This window comes from Trichosurus vulpecula, chromosome 6 (genome assembly GCF_011100635.1).
Source record: "Trichosurus vulpecula isolate mTriVul1 chromosome 6, mTriVul1.pri, whole genome shotgun sequence".
NCBI classification, from domain to species: Eukaryota; Metazoa; Chordata; class Mammalia; order Diprotodontia; family Phalangeridae; genus Trichosurus; species Trichosurus vulpecula.
Genome location: NC_050578.1, coordinates 118,406,832 through 118,427,466, shown reverse-complemented (window position 1 = coordinate 118,427,466; position 20,635 = coordinate 118,406,832).

The window sequence follows — 20,635 nt, the reverse complement described above, 5'->3', positions numbered from 1 at the left end:
TGCTTTAGGTAAGAGTTGAACTAAATTATTTTAGAAGTTCTTTCCATCTTTAGGATTCTACCATTCTTTAGTTTATTATAAAAATCAAAAGTACCTTTCCTCCTTTAAAATCAAAAATAAACATATTCGTGGATTCCGTGAGGACCAACCCTGACATACTGCGCTTCTCTCAGCAACCTAAAGGGGCAAGGACAACTCCAGGGGACTCACGATGGAGAATGCTATCTTCATTCAGAGAAAGAACTGCGAAGTTTGAATACAGACTGAGGCACACTACTACATGCTCGCCTTTTCTGCTTCTCTTTTGTTTTGGTTTTGGGGTTTTTTTTTTTTGTTTTTTTTTTTGGTCCTGTTTCTTCTTTCTCATGATTCATTCCATTGGTCAAAATTCTTCTCCACGACTTGACTAGAGCATAAATTAATTCAATGCGAAGTTATACATGACAGTTATATGAGACTTCATGCCGTCTTGGGGAGGGAGAGGGGAGGGAGGGGAGAAAAACTGGAACTCAAAACTATGTAGAACCGTGTGTGGTAAACTAAAAATAAATAAATAAATAAATAAATAAATAAAAAATAAACATATTCATGATTTGATTTCAATACAATATGAGGCCATGAATATGTTGGTTTCTGATAAATAATCCTTAATGGAAAACTGAGATAAATTCATGGTTACAGTAAATCTGGTTTGGCCATGTTCCTTGCACATCTCAACTGGAATCCTGCTCTGATCATTAATGCAAATAGTAACAGCAAAAGTCATGCAAAATTAAAATTGTAACATGCCTCATATATTATAAAAATTTCATATAATGAGACACATTTTGGTTAGAGTAACAGAATCATGAAATTAACATTTGCATAATACTGGGAAACAGGATGCCTCTATAATTAAAAGTACTCATAATAGCATACGGTTTAAATTAATTATTGTTGACAAATATCAGTCCAAAGAGGGGTTAACTTCCAAGATGTTTATTTGCATCCTAGACCAGGACAATTCCAATAAGCTTTAAACTTTGGATACTGCCAAAATGAAAATTGACTCCATGAGATAAAATTTCTTCCCAGTATATCTCCTAGGCAGATGAGTTACATTCCCTAACAGATTCCTTACCAAGGTTAGCCATGAATAAATGTGAAATTCCAGAAGTGTGGTCTAGTATTTATGATAAAGGTAAACCATTTGGCAATATAATCTAATCTCCTGGGTTTTAGTTATTTTTGCTCTTTTTCTTTTTCTTTCTTTCTTTCCCTCCCCCCAAAATGGAATTGTAGTCTGGCAATTCATCTCCAAAGTCTCTATCACCCAGTAACTGGTAGAAAAATAGGTTTAGAGCTACTAAAAATTCTATTCCCACTCCAACAATAGAAAGTCAATGAATTTAATCATATAACACATAACATTTGAAGTAAAAGTCAAATGTTTGTATTCACTAATTACCTAACTATCCACTAAGTCTAAAGCACATATGTCTCTAAAAAAGTCTTTGAAGCATGAATTAAAAACTTTAACTGTTGGCAATCCAACTTCATTTATTGAATAAGTTCATCCATAGCCCATTAACAAAAGTAAACATACATACTCACCAAAAAAGTATTTATGTGACATTTGGTGTTACGTCTCAATTTCCACTTGCTTTAGCAGTCTGGATTTCTGTAATGTAGCTGACTACTCCTTCTCCCACAGTTCTAGGGCTAATTCTAAGAGGTTTGAGGTGGATTTATAGTACAACTAACAAACTGTACTGGTATGCTCCCCATTGATTATCTAGCTGATATCTTTTAGGCAGACAGATTTAGTTAGCTAGATGGTACAGTGGATAGAATGCCAGGGCTAAAGTCAGGAAAACTCATCTCCCTGAGTTCAAATCCAACCTCAGATGCTTACTAGCTTTGCGACCCTGGGCAAGCTATTTAACTCTACTTGCCTCTGTTCCTTTAGCACCAATGCAATACCCACAGGTGCTATGAATATGCCAGTGTGGTTCTGAATTGCAAAAATAACAGACTCTCTCCATGGAAAACAAAACTAAAACATTTACCCCAACACCAGAAAGCCAAATGCATCATACCAACAAAGAAATCTATAAACATTATTAGTGCAGGGGGCACCACCATCCCCAAGCCATCCCTCTGTCAGCCTTCTCACAAGCAGATTCCCTTAAGCAAAATCACTCCTTCTCTCAATCACACTAGCTGCTGCTGCCTGCTCTCTCTCTCTCCAAGCTACAATTCCCACCATCTCTCTCCCAGCTCTGAGCTCACACCAACTTTCTGCTGCAACCCTTCCTGCTCTACCCACTCAGCAACCTCTTCTGACCACAGGCTCATGTGACTCAGACTTCCATGTGACTCAGACAGATCATATGGGCCTATTAATTTATGGGAAGATATTCAAATTGTATTACCATTATAATTCCTTGTCTGTAAAATGAGCTGGAGAAGGAAATGGTAAACTACTTTAATATCTTTGTCAAGAAAACCCCAAATGGGGTCATGAAGTATCATATGCCATACAAATGAACAACAAATTTACTAAGACCAGTATAGGAAGTGCGGTTGGTACAAACCATTCTCTTCAAAATTCTCTGACATATTCTCTCACCACTACATAAAGAGTCCAGGGGATAGTGTATTTGACCTTAGAAATCACATGTGGTAAGGTGGTAACCCACAGTTCCTAGTTGGATAGAATTCCTTTTTTCCTTTCCTGGAATAGTCATGATATTCCCTTGAGATATGTTTAGCATTCTTTAGAATTCTTGTAAGTCTTAAAACTACACTTCCATCTGCCTTAAAGAAGTCATTTTTTCCTAAAGCTGTCTTGTCCTTTCTCCCTCAGCTCAGTAAGATGCATTCTCTCTGAGGACATAGTCAATGGAGAGGAGGGATAGATTTGGGTGGGAAATATAGTACTCGCTCTTGGCTCCATCCCTTACCTATTTTTCCCTCTGGTACAAAGACAAGGTCCTGGCTTCTCAAAGTTGTTGTAATTTCTTTCCCTGATACCTACAAATGTACATATGTATATATGCATGTATATGTGCACATATACTTGTTATACATGTATACATAATCATATATACACTTAGCTAAGTTGATCAAACCTAATTTATGCCTTTGATTTTTAAATTGATTCAACAGGAGTATGTAAGAATTATTAACACAGATTTTATACTTTGATTGCTTATTCTGTTTCTTAATCAGAGAAGCCATTTCACCATGTATAAAGGCATGAGGATCTAAAGCATCATGGTAATTATATTAATTAGTGGTAGATTGTGAAATACCTGTCAGACTTTTACAATCATGATTATAACAAAATTTATATTTATGAGTATATATTACTATATTTGTTTAGATATAAGGCAATGCCACATAATAGTTTGAAATTTGCCTTAGAGTCAGGAAGACCTGAGTTCAGGTCCTATTTCTCATAAAGACTACATGACCCTGTTCAAGTCATTTAGCTTCCCTCAACTCCAAAACTCCATTAGTTCCTTATTATCTTTAGGATCATATGTAAACTTCGTCTCAAGCCCTTCACAATTTGTCCTCTTCCCATCTTGCCAATCTTCTTTTATATTACCTCCTTCTACACTATAATGTCCAGCCTTATTTACTAGTCTTCATACATGTAACTCCATCTCCCATTTCCGTGCCTTTGCACTTAATAAATGCATGTTAATTGATTCACAATTCATCAAAATGACCCACTAGAGAACTTGATGCTACCCTTGTCTAGCCAAACTATTTTGCGGAGGAAAGTCATGATAGTATTGGAAAACTCTGAAAATGACATCGAATTCAATTGAATTCAATGTGACAATCATTTATTAACCACCTTTTATGTGCTCCATGCTGGAATGAGACAAAATACATGTTTATATTGTTTGATCACATTGAATTGTTTCTTGTTCCCACCATCTGCCTGAAATGTACCTTCAAAAGGTGATATTGAGTCTGAAATGATTGTTATTAATAACAAAAGTAATGATTAACATTAATACTATGCTTTATAGTTTACAAAACATGTTGCCTACATTATCTCATTTGTGATTTGCAAAACCCTGAGGCAGGTACAATAGGTATTATCATTCCCTCTCTATAGATAAGAAAGCTGAGTCACAAAAAAAGTTAAGAGACCTGACCTTGGATATGAAATTCAAATGAGCTTCTTATATGGACTTTGAGAAAAAGAAAGCCTTCCTGTATCATGTATATAGATTGGCATATTGAAGGTTTATGGAATGAACCTATAATTTCATTGGTACAGGAAACTTCTGGATAAGAAAACTCCCTTTACCAATGCAATGCAATTTACTCTAGGTATTTTGAAAATTTTACAAATATATTAATATATGAATGTATTTATATTTATATATGCATATTAAATTATTAACTTTATTATTCTGTCATATCTAAAGAAGGAGAAAATCAGTTGTTAAAATCCTAACGAAGCTAGGAACTTTTTGAGTTGCTGGCTTATGACTTTGATAAAGTAAGTGAACATAGCTTTTGGTTTTCTCATCTATAAAATTATCATCTCCACCATCATGGTATTAAATTAAATATTTCATATTTCTGGAAAAAATGTTGAAGTCACAATGTTTGTGGACAAACATACAAAAATTTTCACAAAATATGGTGTCTCACCATAATGGTATGAAGGTGACCCAAAGTTGCTGAAGACTATGACACTGTATAGAAGCTATGGAAGGTTCTTCCAAGTGCAAGAGCTTTATAGAATAGTTTGGTTTCCAGAAAGACTCTTTTGTGTCTGAGAATCACCCTACCTAAATAAGGAGATACAGTATCATCTGCTTGTCAAGTAACTAATACATTCTTTGCTGATGACTCAGGTTTAGGAATGGCAATCTCGAATACCTGGGTCCAAATGCCTCAGACATTCCTTAACCTGTGTGACCTAACTCAAATCACTTAACCTCTCCTAACCTCAATTTCTTTACCTATAAAATGGGAATAATGCTAATGCTTCCCTCAAAGGACTGTTTTGGTGATCAAATGAGACAATATCTATGGAGCATTATGCGAATCTTTAAGTGCTATGTCAATATCATCACTTTTCTTACAGTCAAAAATACAAACTTTTTCTTACTCCTGTGTGGTTTCTATTCACATGCATATTGATGACAGTGTAGAGATAGAAAAGGTAGAAAAGAGTTTTAAGAATCATAATTTTTAGATCATCTACTTTGTTGTTGCTGTTGTTAGATGTTTGATATGTGAGATTTTTGTTTGACAACTGGTATACCTACAAATGGAACAAAGATATAAGTGGAGGAGTAGGATGACTAATATGTTAGGTAATTGTTCAGGCCCTAAATGACCTCCACAGATTAGAATGATCAGTGAAATCTCAGACTTAAGTGTTTTTTAATAGCTACGTACAGTTGCAAGATGGGGAAGACACTAAGAATAGCTTTTGTGAATTATAAGTAAACAATATGACACAGTAGCAAAAAAAAAATGAGTAATAGTCACGAAACGAAGCTAATCTAATGAAAATTTATATAATATGGAATGAAACAAACTTTCCAAAATTAAGGAAGTGATAGTCTCATTGTCCTCTTCCTTATACAGAGTACACAGAGCGTTGGGATCAATTTTACTAGTGACATTTTAGGAAGGATAATAATAAGCTGTAGGCTGTCCAGAGGAGGGTGATGACCATGATGAAGGGCATTAAGACCATGACACATGATGATCAATTGAAGGTCCTGGAGATATTTTCCTCTGGAGAAGAAATGTAGTTAAAACTTGATAGTTATCAAAAGAAGTTATCATTCACTCACTCATTCAATATACACATATTTATGAAATGTTGACTATATTGTAAGTGCTGGGAATGTAATGAAAAGCAAGAGATAGTCCCTGCCCTTAAGGAGCTCACAGGAAGAAAACACGTGAACAACTATGTACAAATGAGCTAGATATGGGGTGAACTGGAAATAAACAATAGAGGGAAATTGGTAGAATTAAGGGAGATTAAGAGAGGCTTTCAGTGGAAGATGAGGCATTAAGAGGAACTTAAAGGAAGTTGAGGGGAAAACCTGGGCTAGTCCTATAGAAGTGATGAAGGATAAACCAAGTGCAGCCCACACATTCCATTGGTAGCACCATGATATTAGGAGAAAAAATGAAGACCTCTAGCACATTAAGTGTACTCATTATGGAAAACATGATGGATAAACATGAGAAAGAATCATACAAAGTAGGCAGGTATAGATAGGTTGCAATCTTTATAACTGAAAGGAAAATTCTCCTCAGTGACATCACAGATCCACTTGAGCATCTTGATAGCAATAGATGTCTTCGAATATTTGAAGGCTGTCATGAGGAAGAAGGATTTGACTTATTCTACTTGGCCTCTGGGGAAGGGGAGAACTAGGAGGAATTGACAAATGTTAAGAATTGTTATAAGGACAACAAACTTTCAAAAAATACAGAACCAGAAGTAAAATTTTGATCTAAGAAAATGCCACCACAAGGTTACAATCTGAATGGACCACGACCTTTATCTAGTACCTATATCAATATATCCATGAAGAAGCTGGAGCCCAGAGAAATTTTACCGGCTTGCCAATGATGGCATATTAAAGTGGAATGAGTTCTCTCAGGAGTTGGTGGGCTCCACCTGCTGGGTGTTTTTGAGCTAGATGAATAATGACCTGTAGTTAGATAAAAGGATTTCATGAAAAGGTAAGATAAGGGTTGGAATGGGTGACATCTGATATCACTCTGACCTCTGTGATTGAGATTCTCTGAGACATACAAAATTATAGCACAAACACAATCTTTTTATGGATGAACACAGAATAAATAATGAGGTTACAGTTAAATGGGAGGATGATTCATAGATTTTCCTTGGTGCACTCCTCTAATCCCAAAATCAGATAGCAATTTCACTAATATATTTAAAGACCACAATAAAATACCCTCTTGAGACACTTAGTATTCCTTTTTTGTAGTACTCACAATGAGTAAACAGATTATAAAGGTATTTTATGCATATGAAGTCAATTTTTTTTATCAAGTAATTGACAAGAACCACCTCAGTTATATTCAGTGACTTCAATGTGAAAGTAGGCACAACAGATGATGTAGATTAATTGTATTGAAAAATATTATTCAGATAAAGAATAAAATCAAAGTCTTGTACATTGCTCAGAAAGGTTTGTTCAGATAACTTGAACAGTTGCTTCTAGAAGAGTCAGAAGGCATGTAGTGTGGAGAACATCAGGAATCATACACAGTAAAATGAAGTTGTCTGTATCTTAACAAGCATGAACCCACTTGTTATTGACTTGGTAATAGTTTCATAAGCAACTATTTATGTGCCCTGGTATCACTGACTAGATTAAGGGTCAGAATTAATGTCATAGTCTGGATAGTGGGCATTCTTCATATTTTTGTTATTCCTATCTGTGTAGTCAGTCCCAATTCTTTCAAATAATTATGATTCTCATTTAGGAATATTTAAAATACTATTATCAGCTCTCTGGGAACCTCTTATCTAGTTCATAAAATTTAAAAGTATGAAATTCCCTACATATGCTTACAACTGCATGCAAAATCACTGAATTCTAGGATTCACCCTTCTGAAAACATTCATCTAGTTAGAAGGAAATTTGTTACTTTCATTTAAAATGCAAGTTCCCTGGTCAATTTATGGTATTTGCTTCTGTGAAACATGGAAATAACTAGAAATCACCTTTCTTTCTCAGTGTGACTGTCTGCTGAGTCTGATAAAAATCTGAAAATTACATACCTATCTTCTTCCTCAGAATTAATCTTCTTGAACATTTTGACATCTATAAATATCTTTAGATTATTAAGACTTGGAAAATTAGAATGAAATGTCAAACATTGCCTGCCCTAAAAAAATAAATAAATGATGCCAGTTGCAACAGAAAGCACATTTTATGCAGGATTATTTGCATTCTTCTCTGCACTTATGAAAAGACCAGAAGAAACCCAACCAATGGTATAAATACAACTCAGGGAATGTGCTTGGCATCCCCATGCCATCTTCATTTTAGCAAAAATTAATAGAGCTGGTAGGCTTTATCTTTTGCTCAGACCAGGCTTCCACAAATATAGACTGAAAAAAACTCTGGGAGACTAATGATTCTCCTCCTAAGGTTGCTGCAAAGCAAATAATTCTTCCAAAGGAACATGTTTATCAGTTAAATCAAGTGATGTTTGAAGCACATGGGTTTGGCAGTGTAGTGACTCACAAGATGACAGAGCCATTGGGAGATGATGCCAACTTAAACAGGATGATTAACTTTACTTGTTGCATCCTCTGAACACTAATGGCTCTTCTGTTTAAGGCTTCACAGCATCTTAGTAGCATGCCAGAAGTCAGATGCTATTATGAGTGCTGGTGGGAAATTTGCTTACAGTCATAAAGGAAACACAAAGCTTTTGCGAATTTTCCTGAGTCAGGAGGATCAGTTAGATCCAAGGTTTCTGATTTCACACTCAGGTTGCTTTGGACCATCACTGTGAGTAGTGATTTCCTTTTAAATAACAGCTTTGGAATAACAAAATTATCTGGAGAGCACTTTGTTGATTTTCTTGAAGAAAACATATTTCACTCTTGCAAGTCTGCATAGCATTTTAACAAATTCCAAAACACTATTTTCCTTAACTCTTAATCCAGCAATGAGAATTATCCAAGTTACTTCAGCTATATAACATTTCTTTTTTTTAATTTTTAGGGGTCTTTTCTTCAATTTTGAATTGATTCAGGCCTGTTCTAGGGACAGAATGATCCTTCTTGAAGAGAAGGGGTAGACATTTTGAAAGATAACCAGAAGCAGTACACTTGCAATTGTAGGAGCCTTTGAGATGGAATACATTTGGGAAGAAATTCAAATATCCTAGTTTCTGACCCAGAGCAAGAATCTACTTTAAGTCATTCCTGACTAGCAGCTCTCTAGCTTCTCCCTGAATATTGCCTGTGATGGAGACTTCACCATTTTATAATGTGACACATTCTGGGAAGAAAAATAAAAGCTCTAATAATTTAGGATATTTTCATTATATAAAATTAAGCTTGTTTCCTTATAACTTTTATCTAGTTCTACTAATCTGGTGCTCCTCAGAATAATTCTGCAGACATCCCTTTCTTCCACAATAGTCCCACAAGTTAGTTTACTCACATTTGAACATGTTTAGAGGTAAACTTGGATTCTCGATGCCTATGTCAATGGAGCGTTCTTTCTGGCCCAGAAGAGGCATTGCATTGTAATGGAAGAGCCATCTGATATGGAATCAAGAATTCCCAGGCTCAAATCCTGCCCCAAATACCCATCAGCTGAGTGCTCCTAGACAAGTCACTTAACCTTTCTCAGTGTCAGAATTCTAATCTGTAAAATGAAGGTGTTGAATCTGATGACATCTGAGTTGCCTTCTTGTTCTGAAACTATGATCCTATGAAGTTATGCCAATCAGGCATGGCTAAGAAATGTATCAGAAGACACAAGAACAGATAGGTTCATATCAGAAAACTGGATAGTAGGTGGTGAAATTTGAAGCTAGATTAATTCATAAAACAAATGAAATTAAAAGGTTTCTCAGTCATGTGTAGCCTAACTTCAATTATGCTATAATCATGGGGGGTTGGCAGCAAATGGAAATGAAGATCCTAAGAATGGCACATTTCTTAGTTCATCAACAGGTATTAATTTAATGAGTGGTTTAATATATGATCTTTGAACAATATGCTCTACTGCTATGCACAGCAGACCAGAGTAATAGTGTCAAACTCAAATAGAAATGGGGCCACTAAACCTCTGTAATTGTTTCTTCAGGGCCACAGACTGATTTAAAAAACCACATATTAATTATATTCTATTATTTTTCTTAAATTTGCTTTATTAAATGTTTCCCAATTACATTTATATCTGTTTTAGGCCCATAAAGGTATATTAGGGTATGTTTTATGCCTCTGCCTTGGAAGATTTAGTCCTGTAAGATCTAGACTGGGGTGCATATTGCTCTGATTTGTGAGTACTTTTCATGTACCACTATATCTTGGATAGTTCTACTCGTGCTTTGAATATGCTAGCCATATTTTGCCTTTCCCCTTTATGTAGGCCCTCCCAAACCTGCCTTATAATTCTGGAACAATAATAAAATCTACACTGCTAATCCTTAAGGAAATGGGTGTATAAATCTCATTCTTTTCTGCCCACGCTCACATTCCCTGTGTCTTTGCAATCCAAACTGTCCCTAGGATGAAATGAAAGCTGCTCTCTTTTTCATATAAAGCCCTTGAACATCTGGCACCAACATATTTTTGTTGATGGATTTCCCATTTAAATGGGAATTGACATAATAGATAAGGTACTAGAGTTGGGATTAATAAGATCTGGCTCAGATCCCGCTTTGCACACTTATAGAGGGCCCAAAGCCTTGTCACTCTGTAAGTATTCAAAATGAGATTTGAATCTAGGACTTTCTGATTCCAAGTCCAGAAACTAATACTTTAATGAGTAGATCCCTAGACCATAATGCAGACAAGAACCCTATACCAGCTCCAGAAGCCTGTACCCGTAGTGGTGATCAGGCCACATGGTTGTTAAAGTACCATATCTAGAACCCTATGCCTTACTATAGAGAACCCTATTTTATACCATACAAACTCTATACCTTACCATAGACAAGAAGCCTATACCAGGTCCAGAAACCAATACCATGCTTAATAGAAAACTACACCAGGTCCAGAATTCTATATAATACTATAGAGAACCCTATACTATGCCATATAGAAAAATATACCATTGTGCTTGTCTTTTGTTCCCGAAGAGGACTATGACATCAGGGAAACTTTCAGTTTGCTTGGATTTGAGTGAGGGAGGGCTGTGAAAGATCACCAGCCTCACTTTCTCCTCCAGAGCCATCTGGATCCAATGGTCTGATATTCACCAGGAAGACTGGAGATGGATGCACTCCCAGGATGCACTGGGAGACTCTGGCCCTTTCCAGCTAAGGTTTTTCCAGGTTGCCATTTTGAGTGAGGTAAGGCCCATTTAGTGAATAGGACTCTTTAAGAAGTTAAACAAGGATGACCCCTCTACTAAAAACTCCAAGAAAAAATCAAAATGGGAGGGGAAGACCCTCAAGGTTCCTGTCTCAAAGAGAAACAATTTACTATTTGGTATTTACATACATTCTATGCTAGGAGGGCAGGGAGCTATTGTCCAATCTATGGGATCCAGAGTAGATTGAGTTTAAGGCTTGATTTTTGAGAAAGAAATCTAGTCAGTAAACTCCAAGTTAAGGAGGCAGCCTTACTTGAATAATAACCCTATGCCACGTTGAGAACCCTTTGCCATACCGTAGACAACAGATTTTTAACTCTATACACTTCCCAGTTTTGTTTCTATTGAGTCCTGATCCAATGAACAGAGTCCATAGTTTAATAGCAAAGCCAGAAGAGCCAAATAATAACATTCCAGTATTATTCTACCATGAAACTACATCTCTCTCTCTCTCTCTCTCTCTCTCTCTCTCTCTCTCTCTCTCCGCGTATGTGTCTCTCTGTGTCTCTGTGTCTCTGTCTCTGTCTCTCTCTCCCTTCCTTCCTTCCTTTTTCTTTCTTCCTTCCTCTTTCTTTCTTTCTTCCTCTTTCTTTTTTTCTTTCTTTTTCTTACCAGAAAAGTTTTTTTTTTTAATTCTGTTAGAAAAGAGGCTTCTACTAAGCATTGATGAAGAACTTGGTTTGGAAGAGAAGAAATGTAAGGAACATAGGATGTATATGCAATATTGTTAAGGTGTAATATTAGTATAATAAAATTGAAATGACACAAAGAGGAATAGCAAAGTTTTCAGTGCATCAAAATATGAACTTTAAAATGGCAAAATTAAGTATTATATAAAAACACTTTGATAATATATCATTATGTGTCATACATAATCTATTTTCACCTAATTGCCAAATTGATATTTTGAAGTCCAAGTCTTACAGTGCTCAACAAGGTCCAAACCTCTCTTTGTGGACATAACAACCTCATATGTGTTTTCATTTCCTATTAGACTACAGTATCATTGAGGGCAGGGACAGTTTCACATTTTTTTCTTGTATAACATATGCTTTATACATAGTACCTATTTAATAAATGATGACATTTATTTTTCTAACAACTGATTGTTAAAATTCTAGAAGAATTGAATGACACCTATGTTGGATTTTTCAATTCTATTAAAAATACATTAATTACCTATTATATACCATGAATATCTTTACTGCAAATAAACCAAAAAGAATAAAGAATGCTAAATAAAATGTGGTTCACAAGTTTCTATCAGGAAGGCCATAAAAGCAATGATGGGATTGAATTTCTTAGCATGTCTAATGGTAAAAACATAAATAAAAATGGTATTATATGTGACATTGGACATGGGTGTCTTTTCAGTAACCATGAAAAACAAACAAAGCATTATAAACATAATTGCTGCTTATTCATCACCATCTATGGTAGAAGAGGAAGAAGCAGAGAAATTCTTTCAAAGAAATAATAGATATCTTAAACCATGGTTAGGGTTTGGGTATGTAGAATGGAGAAGAGAAGACCTCCTCTCCAAGCAAACACAACACAAGCAAAAGACCAGAGGCTGAATTGAATATATCAAGTACACAGGATAGTGAGGAAAGCAGTCTGTTGGAGTGCAAAGTTGATGTGAAAGAGTAGTTAAAAACAAAATGGGTAAAAATCTGAGAAACCTTAAAATTATTTCACATGAGCCATCTTAACATCCAAAGTTATAATAGCTTGCATGTAAACATTTACTTAACATTCAACTTCCATTCCAAATTTTATCTCTGGACAGAAGACGCTTTTCAGGATCAGTCAGAGCCCCATATTTGTTTTAGGAGAGAAGAAAGAAAGAAAGAAAGAAAGAAAGAAAGAAAGAAAGAAAGAAAGAAAGAAAGAAAGAAAGAAAGAAAGAAAGACAAACAGACAGGAAGAAAGAAGGAAGGAAGGAAGGAAGGGAGGGAGGGAGGAAGGCAGGAAGGAAAGAAGGAAGGCAGGAAGAAAGAAAGAAAGAAAGAAAGAAAGAAAGAAAGAAAGAAAGAAAGAAAGAAAGAAAGAAAGACAAACAGACAGAAAGAAAGAAGGAAGGAAGGAAGGAAGGAAGGAAGGAAGGAAGGAAGGAAGGAAGGAAGGAAAGAAGGAAGGGACATTGAGGGAGGGAAGGAGAGAGAAAGGAAGGAAAAAAGAGGAAAAAGAAAGGAGATTCATTTTATTCTATAACATCAAGCTTTTCTCTTTTGTCCCTTACTTTCTTTCAAAGAGCAAACAGTTTTATCTCAGTCACCAAACTAAAAAAAAGCAAAAGAACAAATTTATCTTTTGTAATTATTTCTTAAGCAAAACATAAATTAAAAAATGCACTGATAGATTGTGGCAATTTTACAAACTATTTTTTTCAGCAATAAAAGGAGATTATTTCTCATATTATAACAAGAAAATACCACAAAGGTCCTAAGAAAAAGCATTGCTATGGACAAAATATGGAGAGAAAGTCAGAAGAAATTGGGATGGCTAAATGAGGAGCAGCCCCAGAAGCTTAAATCCAGATAAGAATGCAACACAAAGTAGAAGTCAGGGCAGATTAGGAAGGAGCAGTATGAAATGATAAAGCTTAGGGTGTTCCAGAGAGAAAAGCTAAAGCACAACAATGTACAAAAGACACAAAAGGAATCTTCCTTAAAGGTTCTGGGGATAACAGAAAGGGAATGGAAAGCATTTCTCTTTCTTATATTGGGAGGGAGTGCAGACAAAATATTGTCAGGGCTTTCAAATTCTTTTCTTATATTCATTCATCTTTCCCCTGACTATAAAATGTGAACTTCAGATAGGGGCCAAGTAACAGAGTTTGGGAGGGCAAATGCTTTGTAAAAAATCTGATTAATGGGCTCAGGGATGATGATAATAACAATTTATTTTTCAGCCCCTCTTTTCTCATGAAAATTATCATTATTCCTAATTTATAGATGAGGAAAACTGAAAGTTCCCAAAGAGGTAAATGATTGATTCATATCACATGGCCAGCAAGAGGGAGAACCAAGGCTTGGAACTAACCCCAATATGACACAACCAGTTTGGGTAATTTAATGGTTTTCGTTGGAATCAGACTGACCAGTGAGCGGTGCTGAGCTCTCACTTTCATTCAGCACATTTAAACTCGGGCAAAAGAATGCTTAAAATCCAAGTAAAGATACTTATAAATAAGGATGTACTTGAAACAAAGGGAGGCAAGGATACAATCAGATTTCAGATAGATTACATCAATGACTAATTTTTAATAGGTAAAAGAGGCATTCTTTGCTTCATTTCTTACCTGTCTTTAATCAATGAATGGGTGTTGCCTCAGTCCAACTGAGACCTGTTAAAGACCTTAACATAAAAGGCCAAGATAACTCAGTGCATCCAGGACCATCTTCAGTCATCCTGATCAATATCTTGTCATTGGACCCAGATGGCTTTGGAAGAGAAAGTGAGGCTGGTGACTTTTCACAGCCTTCCATCACAAAACCCAATTCACTTGCATGTCATGGCATCACCTCCCTGATGTCATGGTCCTCTTCAAGAATAAAGGACAAACAACAACAAAAATAACAACAATGATCAGTACAATTAGCATTTCTATAGCTCTCTAAGTTTTGCAAAATTATGCATGCATATATAAATAACACTATGTATGAATACGTATACCTACACAATTATATACATGTATCTTAATAGACATGTATCATACATATATGCAGATGTGTATATATGCATGCATATATGTGAGTGTGTGTACATCTGTTGTTCTTCAGCCACTTAAGTTTCATCCAACCCTTTCAAATCCATTTGGAGTTTTCTTAGCAAAGATAATGGAATGGTTTGTCATTTCCTTCTCTAGCTCATTTTACAGATGAAGAACATAGCCTAAACGGTTAAGTGACTTGTCCAGAGTCATGCAAGTAGTATGTGTCAGAGGTTGGATTTGAACTCATAAAGATGAGTTTTCCTAACTTCAGGCCTAGATATAGATAAATTGTTATTTATTCCATTTGATCCTTACATATATATTTGCGTATGTAAGTATGTATGTATACACATACAGTTTTCTCATTTGACCTTGTAAATGAGGTGTCATTATAGTCCTCATTCTAAAGAAGATAGAAGGAACTAAAGCTAAGAGACACCAAGTAATTTGTCAAGGATCACAATCTAGTAACTGTTGGAATAAGAATTCAAATTTAGGTTTTCCTTATTCCATGCCTCCCCACCTTTATCCAATGACTAACTGTAACAACAATGTTACTAGCAGCTGTTGTGGGGTGAAAGACCAACAACACCAGCACACAGAAAGGCTGTTAACACAGAATCTTTGATCTGCTTTTCTAAGGAAAGCCACTTTAAGGGGTTAACAATCTTTCTTTAATTAAACATACATATATCATTCACTTAGTTGGGGGGGAGCGGAGCCAGCACCCTGAACTTCAAAGAGAATGCAAATAGAAATTACAAACAGATTAACAGACAGGCTTTGTCTGATCAAGGCATCACATACATAGTTACGAAAAAGAGAAGCACCCACATTTGGGTTTTCAAAGCTGGGGGACTGCTTCAACAGCTACCCAGAGTCTCCATACCAACACTCTTTCAATGAGTGTGCCCCCAAAGGCAAAACACTAAACTCTGAGTTTATATACACTTCTTCATGGTCAAAGGGCTCACAACCATGTGACTGAAAACCATGTGACACTTCTTTGGGGTCAAAGGGCATCACAAAACCGTGTGAATCAAACCTATGTGAACTAGGCTTTTTTTTGTTTCTTAAGCAGGTCAAAGACTGTTGAATCAATCAAAGAAACAAAAGATAACAAAAAGTCCACTTTGCTTGTCATTACATTTGAAAGGCAAGACTGATCCAAAGGTACTGATTACCTCAGCATTCCAAAAGAGAAAACAGTAAAAAAAAAAAAAAGTCCCATCCTAATTACCATGACTCTGACATAGTTGTCTAAAGGTTTATGGATTCAGAAAGCCCCATCTTTAGGCTATAGCAAGAAGAAAATAGAAGAATCAATAACTTGTGGAGAGGAGCCATACTCTCAAGACATCCATATTATGGCAGGCTCTCATTGCTCATCTCAGATGTGGTTAATCCTGGGTTATATCATACTCACAAGGGAAGCTCTGATTCGAGGATGAGGCCCAAAGCTTTTATATAAAGGGGCAAGGTCTCAATCTGGGATAACTTATATATTTTCCACAGAAAGGATGTTATAGATGTTCAGCTAGTTCTTCAGAAATTTTCCATTGTGGACAATTCCAGATATGAAGTATTATAGGGGGAAAAAGTCAGGGTAAGAATAATAGGTGAGAGAAAGAGAAATACCTAGAGTTGAGATAAGTTGTACAAAGATCACATAAGTGCTATTAGAATTTAGAGCTGAAAGGAATCTTAGAAAGAACTTGATCCTACCCTCTCATTTTACATATGAGAAAACTGAGGCCCAGTGAAAGGGAGGGATTTACTTAGATAATACAGCTAGATTTTGAACAAATATTCTAACTACAAATCACATTTTATGTGTCAAAGCATATTTTTGTTGTTTTCATGATGCAATCATCATAGTCTATTTGCTGCAATTTAAGAGTCATTTTTCCTTAAAAATAAGGCATTATTCAAGTCAAGTCAACAAGTCAAAGAAACAAGGTTGTTTTTTTTTTTTTAAGCAACCGCTATGTGCCACATAGGAGCAGCTAGGTGGCATGGCTGATAGAGCGCCAGACCTGAAGTCAAAGAAGATTTAACTTCCTGAGTTCAAATCTGACCTCAGATATTTATTAACTCTGTGACCCTGGGCAAATCATTTAACCCTGATTGCTTCAGTTTCCTTATGTGTAAAATGAGTTGGAGAAGGAAATGGCAAACCTCTCCAGTATCTCTGCCAAGAAAACCACGAATGTAGTCACAGAGTCAGACACTACTGAAAATGGTTATGTGACAACAAGGTGTAAGGAGACTAGAAATGTAGGAGGGACCAAAAGGATTTTATATTTATTCCTGGATGAAATGGAGGCACTGGAATTTATCAAATAGTAGGGTGACATGGCCAGAGCTGTGCATTAGAAATTTCAATTTGACAGAGATCTGTGGGAGTTAGAGTAATGAATTATACCTGGAAAAAAAAACTTGTTAGTGGCTGATAGATTTTTGAAATGGAAAGAAGGATGCCTGTACACATATATCAGCAGGCTACATGACTTTTGCTAAGGAAAAGCGAATATAGAAAAATCAAAATAATTTTCCAAACACCTTAATGAAATACAATATTCTAGAAAAACTAAGGCATCTCACAATAATACATTTGGTAAAAATAATGTGATTTCTCCCCTCCCCCCATCACTGAGTAACCAAACATTTTGTATCTATTGACTTTAAGAAGACTTTTGAATTTGTTCTTTACAGTATTAACATTGTTGTTCTAAAAATAATACCACCTAGACTTCTAGATCTTCTGTGGATATAAATAACTAGTTAGGCCTGTTGGTCCAGACTTGGTATAAAATAATGGGGAGAACACAAGGGAACCAAGATCTTTGAGGAAGCTAGTCTGAGACCATTCACCATTGCCATAAATCACCCAGATAATGGACAAAAGAACATATTTATTATTAAATTGGTATATGAAGCTACTGGGAGAAGAGAAAGGTTAGTTAGTCACTCCCAATGTAGGTTCAAGAATCAAAATAAGCTTTATATTTCTCTTTTCCTGGTACTTTGTGTCTCCCCCCGCCATAGGGACACCTCTTACACTGTCACAATGTAGGACTCAACTACACATTTTTTTTACCAGTTGATCTTCTGTATATTTAATGATGAAGTGATCATACATGTATCTCTTCTCTATACAAAGTTGTAAGGGCAGATAACAGTCCATACAAACTTGCCCATCCTGTGGAAATCTTAACCACTGCCCCCAAAATTCACCAGGAGGAGTCCATAAAATGTCATAAAATGTGTGTGGTCCTTGTTCATGTTCTTTTGACTTCTAATTCATCATACGGAATGGGCCATAATAGACATATGTTGGACACATTTTGGCTCATAGAGTCTTCATAGCCACCATATAACTATTATAACCCTCATTTTAGAGATGATGAAACTGAAGCTCAGAGATATTACAGCAATTATCCAATGCCCCTTAGATTAGTTTCTTTTTTCTTTGTTAATTTCCCTCCTACATGGAATTAATTCATGTATATGTTGAAAATAAAGTTTATATGTGTACATCCCATGTCTAGGTTTCCTCAAAAAATGGATAATAGGCTTCTCAATTCCTAGACAGGTCTTCATTGTTCATTTTGACTATTGGGATTGAGACAGCCTGTACCTCATTCCACAGAAGATACTAAGATGATAAGGATTCACAGGTACCCATGAATAAACAAACATAGAAACATAAAGCACTTGAATAGCCTCTAAGCTCCCCCTGGAAGAGAACTGAACTAGGAATTGTTATTAGAGAAATACCAAATCATTACTAAAATTCCCTCTTTCCCACAGAGTTTTATATGTTCTCACAAATACTGATGGGGAGAATAAATTTCCTATATTTGGTAATCCTTTTAGGGCATAAACATATTTGGAGGTTGCTTAACATGTGCCATTGCAATGTGTAATTGGAGTAACTTATTATCTAGGCTCTCTAAGGATGATACCATATTATAGCTGCATGGAATTTTGGTTTCTTTTTCAATGAGCACATTATTTGCTTTGCAAATAGGACATTGTTCAGTTACCACATGGATTATCCTCTTCTCCTTCAAAGGAGCATTGAGAATAAGGAAATTTCCAGAGGGGTTGGAGGTCACAAATATTAACCACAAACCACTATCTCAGGCTTCATGAAAGCATCTATCTACCATTGCCCGGTGCTTCTTCTGCTGTAAGTTCCAATTATGATTATTGGTCGGAGAGACAGGAAGGAAATCATTCATAAGCATAGTACATTCCTCACTACCTCTTCGCCAAATGGACTCTGCTGGTGTCTGTTACAATCAGGAAGTCCGAGGGAGAAAGAGTATGTAAGAGTGCTGAGCTTTTGTCTCAGCTTGCTCAGTGAAGCCTTTTGGAAGAAAGTCCAACTCCCTGTGTCTCAGTCATCCCATCATTAGAAAGCAACCTCAATCTTTGACATGAAATCACCAAGGGAGTATTGGCCATGCTCTGTTAACCTTACCTTACACATTGTGAGATGAAATCACTATATCCATTGCTTTTGGTCAATGCCTGCCCTTTACTTACAAGAGAATGTTCAGTTTGATGCTTGAGGATGAAGGCATAGCAATCTATAAAAGTGACTGTCATTTTAAAAAAGACATCAAAACTTTATTTTTATAAAGAATAGTGGAACTCAAAATTGAAATTATGATTATCTGAATTTTTTGTCGTGGAAAATGAAAAATGAAACTCCTCTTCCTGCTCTCTTGCTTCTGTGTTCCGTATGCTAAGTACTAAATCTTCTGAACTTTAATTATAGGTGCTAAAAATGTTCTCACAAAACCAAATGCTGATCTCTACACACATACAAAAATACTATAAAACCATGGGGTAGGCAGCATTTGTAAAACTTGATGTAATGATTATTTACAATTCCCTGCTTGGCAAATGTTTGCATACATAATGAACAAAGGTGTTACTGTTTCCATGTTCTTTGTTTAATTAGAGACAACCAGCAGTTCCGCACAATTGCAGGGGGGAAAATGATGGATAATTTCTTCTTTGCATTAAATATAACTAGGTATGCTGTACTGAAAACAGGATTTTAAAAAATTCCATCTTTCATGTTCCAATTTCATTTGTCAGTATCTATGTGATGAAGCTAAGTTCAACAATTTCATTTTTTAAAAGGTAATGTATCTCGGTTTATGTATTGCCTGCCTGACTCCGCTTAATTCATTCTGCGTCACTTCATGAAGATCTTCTATACTTATCTGTATCAATAATTTCATCATTTGTTATAGCAGAGTGATATTCTATTAATCGATATGCCACAATTTATTATCCATTCCCAAATAATTGGGCATGTACCTTGCTGTCACAAAAAGCTCTGCTATAAATATTTTGGAGTATGTAGAGACTTTCTTCTTATTAATGACCCCCTTGGGGTACAAGCATAAGGGTGAAATAACTGACCCAAAGGATATGGACACTTTATTCATTTTCTTTACATTGTGTTAAATCACTTCCCAAAATGGCTATGTGATTCACTGTTCTACCAACAATGCACTAGTATTCCTATCTTCCCACAACCACTCCAACATTCATAATGCCCATCATTTATCATCTGTGCTAATTTTCAAAAGTATGAGGAAAAACTTCAAGACTGTTTTAATTGGCGTTACTCTTATTTTTAGTGATTTGGAGCATTCTTCCGTATGGTTGTTAACAGTTGGTACTTCTTTTGAGAACTATTTGTTAATATCCTTTGACCACTTATCTACTGGGTAATAGCTTTTCATCATACTCATGAATATATAAATATGTATACATATAAATGCATGTGTATACACACATCATTTACCTA